Genomic DNA, 9572 nt, shown 5'->3' on the forward strand with positions numbered 1-9572 from the left:
TGCACACCGGTTGGAGTCCTGGTCACTCTATTTCTGACCCAGCTCCCTGCGAATAGATCTGGAAAAGCAGTTAAGATGGTCCCAGTCCCTGGGCCCCCTACCCATATGGGAGAGTAGTATGGGTTGTTGCAACCATTCATGGCCTAGTATGGGTTGTTGCAACCATTCAGGGAATAAACCAATGGCTAGAAGATCTATCTTTCAGGCTTGGTGGCATGGCCTAGTGGCTAAGGTCCTCGCCTTGATCCCATATGGCCGCTAGATCTAATCCCGGCAGCTCCACTTCCTCTCTGTCTCTCCTCCTCTCAGTATATCTGACTTTGTAATAAAAATGGAATAAATCTAAAAAAATATATATCATCAAAAAATTTTAAAAAGTCTATCTTTCCCTTTCTCTCTGTAACTTCCTTTAAAAGAAAATACATTTTTTTAAAAAGATTTATTCATTTTATTACAAAGTCAGATATACATAGAGGAGGAGAGACAGAGAGGAAGATCTTCCGTCCGATGATTGACTCCCCAAGTGAGCCGCAACGGGCCGGTGCACGCCGATCCGAAGCCGAAAACCTGGAACCTCCTCCGGGTCTCCCACACGGGTGCAGGGTCCCAAGGCTTTGGGCCGTCCTCCACTGCTTTCCCAGGCCACAAGCAGGGAGCTGGATGGGAAGTGGAGCTGCTGGGATTAGAACCGGCGCCCATATGGGATCCCGGGGCTTTCAAGGCGAGGACTTTAGCCGCTAGGCCACGCTGCCGGGCCCGAAAACACATTTCTTTCTTTCTTTTTTTTTTTTTAAAGATTTTATTATTATTGGAAAGCCGGATATCCAGAGAGGAGGAGAGACAGAGAGGAAGATCTTCCGTCCGATGATTCACTCCCCAAGTGAGCCGCAACGGGCCGGTGCGCGCCAATCCGATGCCGGGACCAGGAACCTCTTCCGGGTCTCCCACACGGGTGCAGGGTCCCAAGGCTTTGGGCCATCCTCCACTGCTTTCCCAGGCCACAAGCAGGGAGCTGGATGGGAAGTGGAGCTGCCGGGATTAGAACCGGCGCCCATATGGGATCCCGGGGCTTTCAAGGCGAGGACTTTAGCCGCTAAGCCACGCCGCCGGGCCCGAAAACACATTTCTTTAAAAACTGTATATATGCTGTTAACATCCTGAGATCCTTAAAATTTTTTTGAGATCCTTAATTAAAAACAAAACAATTCATAACTGGAGAACTATTAAAACCACTTGAGCAAATATCTCAGAGCATGCCCCACATCCGGGACTTGGGGTGGGTGGGAAAACAGTTGGAGCTTCTCCCTCAATATCCCCCTTTACCTCAGATACATGATGGAAACAATATGGACATAATAGTATTACCCACTTCCCTAGCCCCTTGAACCTTTTTTGTTGTTGTTGTTCTTTAACCATAATTAACTATGTAAAGATTGTCAACAACAATACAATAAAATAGATTAAAAAACAAAACAAAACAAAACAAAAAAGGGCCTATTCAATTTTATATCATACCAGACACAGCAAATTATGTAGTTAGTTCTGCTAGCAGAAGCTTCTCCTTTGTTATGGGAGATGGATGGGATTTTTTTCTTCTCTCCCCTCCCACCCTTTTAAAGATCTATTTAGATACAGCAAGGTCTTCCATCTGCTAGTCCACTCCCCAAACAGCTACAATGGTTGGGGCTGGGCTAGGTGAAACCCAGGAGCCAGGAGCTTCTGGGTATCCCATAAAGGTACAGGGGCCCAAGCCCTTGCATCATCCTCTGCTTCAATGGCAGGGAACTGGATTGGAAGAGGAGCATTCAGGACTGATCCCCATATAGGTCACCAGTGATGTAGGCAGTAGTTTTAATCACTAAGCTACAATGCAGATCTGTATAGAGATTCTTACTTTCACATGAGCAAGAATTCAGACATGAGAGAAGAATGGGAAGTAGGGTAGCAAGGTTTAAAGAGGCATGGCATACGTAAGAACTAATAGACATCTGTAGATGGATTTGAGAGTGCCCAGCCATTCAGACTGGTGCAAAATTTGGTTACAGAATTTCAAGATTTATTTATTTACTTGAATGTCAGAGTTGGGAGTTGGGCTAGGAGGGAGAATCTTTTATCCACTGGTTCAGTCCTCAGGGGCTTGAAGCTCCATTTAGGTCTCCCACATGGGTGACAGGGACCCACGAATTTGGGTCATCTGCTGCCTCCCCAGACATACTAGCAGGAAGCTAGATGGAAAACAGAGCAGTCAGGAATGAAACTGGTGTCCATATGGGATGCAGGCATCACAAGTAATGGCTTAACTTGCCATACCACAATGTTGACCCAAATGGTTATGAAATCTACTCAGAACACCTGACAGATTAGGTGAGCATCACAGCCAAGAGCTGAGAGCAATCCACCTGATGGAGCATGCGGGTGTCTTGTGAAAGAGCAAAGTGGACGGTCTGCATTCAAACTAGGGCTTATAAGGTGATGCAATCCAGCTCCTTTTTCCTCCACCTAAGAGGACAAAGGGTTTGCTGGGTGTGAAATAAGTAAAATTCCTACCCAGGTTTTATTATTCAATGTTAACAGATTGGGTGCCGTGGTATTCTACCAGGGTGCCTTCTCTGGGGAGAGGGTTGGGACCACCTATAAAATCACCACTGGGGTGCGGGCAAGACGTTGTAGCATAAAACACTGGGCTGCCTCCAAAACATCCTGCCCATCCGAGGCTCCTGGAGGCTGCTGCACTCCTTCTTTCCTTAGGCTCCTTTCACACACACAGGCTAGCTTCTATTTTCCCATCTGATATTTTCATCCACACACCCTGGGTTTCTGGAATCCTAGGGCCCCTCCGAGAGGTTCCAGTGAGTGGACTTAGAGCCAGTTCAGCACACTGAGCAGGGGAGGTGGCACTGGGGTTCCCTGGCAATAGTGAAACATAAGAAAGTCTGAGCTCTTTGTCAAGTCTTATCCACTGGCTGCGCAGGAGAGCTCTTTAAGCAAGAGGGCTATAGAGCCGCTGGCTCAGATTGTTCAGCAGCACCCCCAGAGGGCCACGACTGACCCTTGGAGGAAACCAACAGCCATTCCAGAGTGGCATAAGCTGTAGGAAATCAGCCACTGCTTCTTTGCAATCATCATAACAAAATATTCTAATTTTTTAGAATAATTTTTAGTTGAAAGACAGAGATAGAAATCTATCCATCGACTTACTCCCCAAATGCCTATAAAAACTGAGATTAGTCTTGGCTGACATCTGGAGCCAGAACTCAATCTAGAGTCTTCCACATAGGTGGCAGGAATAACTACTTGAGCCATTACCTGCTACCTCCACAGGTCAGCATTAAGGAAGCTGGAATTAGAAGTAAACCAGGACTGAAAGCAGGTGGGGACTTTGATACAGGATGCAGGTAACAGGTGTCCTGCGCCATATCTTCTAAAATGTTTTTAAGCTTATATAGTTTGATCATAGGGGTGGGACTTCAAATTGCTATAAAATATTACCAGTGCTCATGGGCCATCACAGAACATTGCTTTTTTGGTGCAGAGTGAAATAAGCAATTTCTCAGGAATGAAGTGGTGATAGGTGAAGTATGTGTGATAACTGAAACATATTAGCTATAATTACCACTGTTGCAACTATGTTCCAACATTCTTCGTTTCCCCCTGGGGCAATTAAGCTTACACAGGCACAGGCACAGGCACGTCCTTCACCAAGAAGAAAGTCACCTGATTCCTGTTGTTCTGCTCGGCCGGCTCCTGCAAGAAGATAGTCAAGCTTAGGAAAGCCCTCCTGATACACACACACTCCGGCTCAGAAATTTATCTTAATTAAAATGCCTAAGGAGCTGTTTTATTTTTCATTTATTTTGTTTTAAAGATTTTATTATTATTGGAAAGCCAGATATACAGAGAGGAGGAGAGACAGAGAGGAAGATCTTCCGTCAGATGTTTCACTCCCCAAGTGAGCCGCAACAGGCCGGTGCACGCCAATCCGATGCCGGGACCAGGAACCTCTTCCGGGTCTCCCACATGGGTGCAGGGTCCCAAAGCTTTGGGCCGTCCTCCACTGCTTTCCCAGGCCACAAGCAGGGAGCTGGATGGGAAGTGGAGCTGCCGGGATTAGAACCGGCGCCCATACGGGATCCCAGGGCTTTCAAGGCCAGGACTTTAGCCGCTAGGCCACGCCGCCAGGCCCAGGAGCTGGTTTAGCAAGAGGATAAATTACTTAACACAGCTTCAACTCAATTTTTAGTTTTACTTTTTAAACATGTTTCTGGGGCCCGGAGGCGTGGCCTAGCGGCTAAAGTCCTCGCCTTGAAAGCCCCGGGATCCCATATGGGCGCCGGTTCTAATCCCGGCAGCTCCACTTCCCATCCAGCTCCCTGCTTGTGGCCTGGGAAAGCAGTGGAGGACGGCCCAAAGCTTTGGGACCCTGCACCCGTGTGGGAGACCCGGAAGAGGTTCCAGGTTCCCTGCATCGGATTGGCGCACACCGGCCCGTTGCGGCTCACTTGGGGAGTGAAACATCTGACAGAAGATCTTCCTCTCTGTCTCTCCTCCTCTCTGTATATCTGGCTTTCCAATAATAATAAAATCTTAAAAAAAAAAAAAAAGAAATGTAAACATGTTTCTGTTTTCATTTATTTCATCTATGAAACACTTCAGTGCCACAGAGATCTTCCATCCACTGGTTCACTCCCTAAATGTCCACGGCTGGGCGGAGATGAGAACTCCATCTGGGTATCCCACGCATTACACAGTCAAGTGCTTGGGCTGTCATCTCTACCTTCAGGAAGGTAGGATCAGAATAGAGTATCCAAAAATTGAACTGGCACTTTACTATGGGAATCCCAAGCAACAGCATAACTTAACGTTATGGCTGCCACCACGTCCACTTCAATAATATTAACTTGGACCCCTAAGCACCTGTGGCCATTTGGAGGGTAAACCAACAGATCAAAGATTTATTTTCTCTGTCTCTCCAAGTTGCTCTGCCTTTTAAATAAATAACTCTTATTTATTATGTTATAAAATACATTATTATATATGAAAGATACACTCCAAGGTTCCAGGGATATGGTATAGCAGGTAAAGCCATCACCTGTGCCACCAGCATCTTACAAAAAGCAACATTTCCAGTCCCAGCTACTCCACTTTCAATCCTGCTCCCTGCCAATGAATGTGCCTAGGAAAGCAGAGGAAAATAGTCCAAATGCTTGGACCCCTGCCAACCACATGAGAGACCCAGAGGAGGCTCCTGGCTCCTGGCTGCTGGTTTCAAATCAGCTCAGCTCCATTGTGGCCATTTGGGCATTGAACCAGAGGAAGACCTTCTCTATATCCTTCTCTCTCTTAAAATCTGCCTTTCAAATAAAGATAAAAAAATATTTAACAAAAAAAAGAATTACATGAATAATTTTAAATACAGACACACACAAACAAGAGGTCTGTTTTAATTAGTTTTGCCATAGATTCTGGTTCAAAACAATGCTCTCAGGGGGAATAACCACATAGGCTGTTGTTCAGAACTTAGGAGGTAAGGACTGAAGATCAATCATCTTCCTTGGTTTAAATTGTTTCTCTTAAAACATGCTATTTTGTAAGTTGAACATGTATGTTATCCCTTGGAAATTCAAATAACATTAAAGTTACAGAGAAAGCCAGAAATTTCACCAATATGGCCAGATATTTGCTCTTAGTTTTGCTATCTATACCTTTCTTCCCTCGCACAGATGCCCTTTTTATTGGCACAGCCCCGGCCATCAAGAGATCCTAGTCAGTAAGTGCACAGAACTTTCACAAATTCTGCAAGCAGAGAATTTCTTATTTCCATATGGGTCAAATTTTTTTTTGTTTTTTTTTTTTTGAAGCCAAAGTTTTATTCCTTTTTTTAAAAAAAAAAAACATTTATTTTTTATTCCAAAGTCAGATATACAGAGAGGAGAGACAGAGAAGAAGATTTTCTGTCTGATGATTCACTCCCCAAGTGACCGTAATGGCTGGTGCTGCGCCGATCCAAAGTCAGGAGCCAGGAACCTCTTCCAGGTCTCCCATGCCGGGTGTAGGGTCCCAAGGCTTTGGGCCATCCTGGACTGCTTTTCTAAGCCACAAGCAGGGAGCTGGATGGGAAGCAGGGCCACCAGGATACAAACTGGCCCCCTTATGGGATTCTAGCACATTCAAGGCAAGGACTTCAGCTGCTAGGCTACTGCTCCGGACTCAGAACAACAACTTTTCACATCCCAACAACACCACTAGAAGTCAAGTCTCAGGAATCTTTGGTATTAACAGTGAAACCTAGAAAGTGCAGCATGAATAGAACACTTCAGAGACACTTGGCAAAGATTTCTTTCAGCTGACAATGTGCAGTAGGCTGTGGTTGCTTCTGTGGCATACTTTTGTAGGTTAACATGGATCAAAACATGGTACTTTCTGGTGTGTTCACTTCCCAGTGGCTCCAGGATTGTGGCCCCAAATCTGTTCCTGTTGCAAACTGTCAGGAGTGCCTAAGAGCAGAGCTGCAGTATAGTTTCTTCCTGTAAGTTAGTGGGACTCACACGTGTGGCACTACTCAGGTGTCCACGCTGCAGTCTCCACAAATGGCAGCTTTCTAAGCATCACCCAAGGCTACCAGGCACTATAAGCATAGGTTCTTGGAGAGCAGAAGACCCAGTGTTCCAGCATACTTCTGCTGTACCACACAGTCTAAGTAACATTGTCAATGGGGAGGGAGGCAGAAACAGTTTTGGACATATTGTCTTAGTTAAGGAACCAGCCCAAGTTGTAGATGGTCAGTGTGTGTGGGGAATACAGTAGTTGCGGTAGAGTCACTCCACAAATACAGCAGGCAAGGCTGGGGCAGTCCTGGTCCAGGAGCTCTGGAATGCTGTCCTCTTGCTGAGGTGGCTTCTAATGCTGAGGCATGAGCATGGCTGTGGATGCCCAAAACCAGCTGGCAAGACACCAAAACAAAGACGCTGCTCTCACCAGAATGGGTGCCTGAGCAGGCAGTTTTCCGGACCAGAGACTCAGTGTGGAGGCTCACCTGCCAAGACAGCTCTGGGGTGCTTGGAAATTCTCCTCCTTCTATATCGTCATCAAAACAAATTTTTATGCAAAACAGCTCATTGTTTTTCTTCCTAATGGCTAAGCCAGAACAGTGGCAAGTTAAGGTCTTACCGAACTTATTCATAGCAATACTGAAACTGCATCAGCTGGGGCCCGGCGGCATGGCCTAGTGGCTAAAGTCCTCGCCTTCAAAGCCCTGGGATTCCCATATGGGCGCTGGTTCTAGTCCCAGAGGCTCCACTTCCCATCCAGCTCCCTGCTTGTGGCCTGGGAAAGCAGTCGAGGAGGCCCAATGCATTGGGACACTGCACCCGCGTGGGAGACCCAGAGGAGGTTCCAGGTTCCCGGCTTCGGATCGGCGCGCACCGGCCTGTTGCAGCTAACTTGGGGAGTGAGTCATCGGACGGAAGATCTTCCTCTCTGTCTCTCCTCCTCTGTGTATATCTGGCTGTAATAAATCTTTAAAAAAAAAAAAAAAGAAACTGCATCAGCTGGTTCACAATGGCTTCACTTAGGTCACAGTAGCCATCTATTCTAAAATAGCTTACTACTTGTTAATTTTTAATACTGCATATGCACAGTATATATCAGCTTCTCTGGCTTCTGACATAAAGTCATGGGGATTACAGGGAAACGAGAGAGCGCTATGGGGGTGATGGTGCAGAACCCTTTTCTTCCATTGCTTTACAGCTCGGCAATTTACCACTCATTTAGGTTTAACTCAAACGGACTTTTTTCCAGACCACAGACAAATCTGCAGCCAGAGGTTGGCTCTTTTTAGGGGGGCCATTGCAATAGGGCCTCAGCCAACATCAGCCGCTCTTCTCAGAGAACTCTGTGTGTGTGTGTGTGTGTGTGTGTGTGTTCTGGCTCTCCTCTCACATTCACCAGGGCTCCTGGTACATTGGAGGAGGACACCAACTCTTAGCAAGTCCAATCTGCTTTTGCCATTGCCAGGTTATAGCTGGGTCCCTGGGGATCACATCTCTCTGTAAGGTCTCTCTGCGACTGCGACTGCAATGTCTCTGCCTTCACTCTTTTTTCTCCACCAAATTAATGAAAAACAGGGCCCGGCACAGTGGCCTAGCAGCTAAAGTCCTAGCCTTGAACGTGCCAGGATCCCATATGGATACCGGTTCTAATCCCAGCAGCTCCACTTCCTATCCAGCTCCCTGCTTATGGCCTGGGAATGCAGTCGAGGATGGCCCAAAGCCTTGGGACCCTGCACCCGTGTGGGAGACCTGGAGGAAGTTCCTGGCTCCTGGCTCTGGATCAGGACAGCACCGGCTGTTGTGCTCACTTGGGGAGTGAATCATCAGATGGAAGATCTTCCTCTCTATCTCTCCTCTCTGTATATCTGACTTTGTAATAAAAATAAATAAATCTTTAAAAATAAATAAATAAATGAAAAACAAAGAGGCTGTTTTTCTATCCTCAGAGACTCTAAGCAACTAGCTTTTGGATTTGGTGTACACGGGTTAAGGATACCTTGAAGCCACAAATATTGCGCCTGAGTTTAACCCTTGCAGAAAAAGTCAAGGCAAAGAATCCCCGATATCAAAGAACTATTAAAACAATCCTATTGGGGTCAGAGTTATGATGTTATCTGTAAGGCCAGCTTCCCCTTATGGGTGCTGGCTTGAGTCCTGGCTGCTCTACTTCTGATCCAGCTCCTGGCTAATGTACCTGGGAAAGCAGCAAATAATGGCCAAGTACTTGAGACCTTGCTACCCACATGGGAGACCTAGATGGAGTTCCAGACATCTGGTGTCAGTCTGGCCCAGCAGTCATGGTGAGTGATCTAGCAAGGAAAGGCCTCTCCGGCTCTTCCTTTCTTTGTAACTGTTTTTCAAGTGAATAAGATAAATCATAAAGACCTAATCCTAGGGCCCAGAGTGATATCATAGTAACTACAGTCCTCACCTCCCATGAGCTAGGATCCCATAAGGGTGCCGGTTCTAATCACGGTGGCCTCGCTTTCCATCCAGCTCCCTGCTTGTGGTCTGGGAAAGCAGTAGAGAACAGCTCAAAGTCCTGGGATCCTGCACCCGGCATGGGAGACCTGGAAGAGGTACCTAGCTTCAGATCAGCTCATCTAAGGCTGATGCAGTCACTTGGGGAGTGAATCATTGGACTGAAGATCTTGCTCTCTGTTGACTTTCTGATAAAAACCAAACCAAACAAAAAACTAACTAATCCTATTGACTGCAATAGTCTAATGCAACTGTTTTGTATCCTTCTAACAACCTCTGGTCTGCTCTCCAATTGCTTACAATGTTGCTTCTGACTAGGGCCAGAGCCAAGAGCCAGGAAGTCAATTCAGGTCTCCCATAGCGGCAGTAGAAACCAGCACAAACCCAGCCCCTTGAACCACGACCACTGCATCCCAATGTTTGCAAGCCAAAATCAGACACTTTTTGAGGCGGATTGTGGACACCCTAACTGGTGTCTCTACTGCTAAGCCAAATGTCTACCCCTTCCTACTACAGGCTATATACCCCAAAGACGTGAACGCA

This window comes from Ochotona princeps, chromosome 21, assembly GCF_030435755.1.
Source record: "Ochotona princeps isolate mOchPri1 chromosome 21, mOchPri1.hap1, whole genome shotgun sequence".
Taxonomy (NCBI): Eukaryota; Metazoa; Chordata; class Mammalia; order Lagomorpha; family Ochotonidae; genus Ochotona; species Ochotona princeps.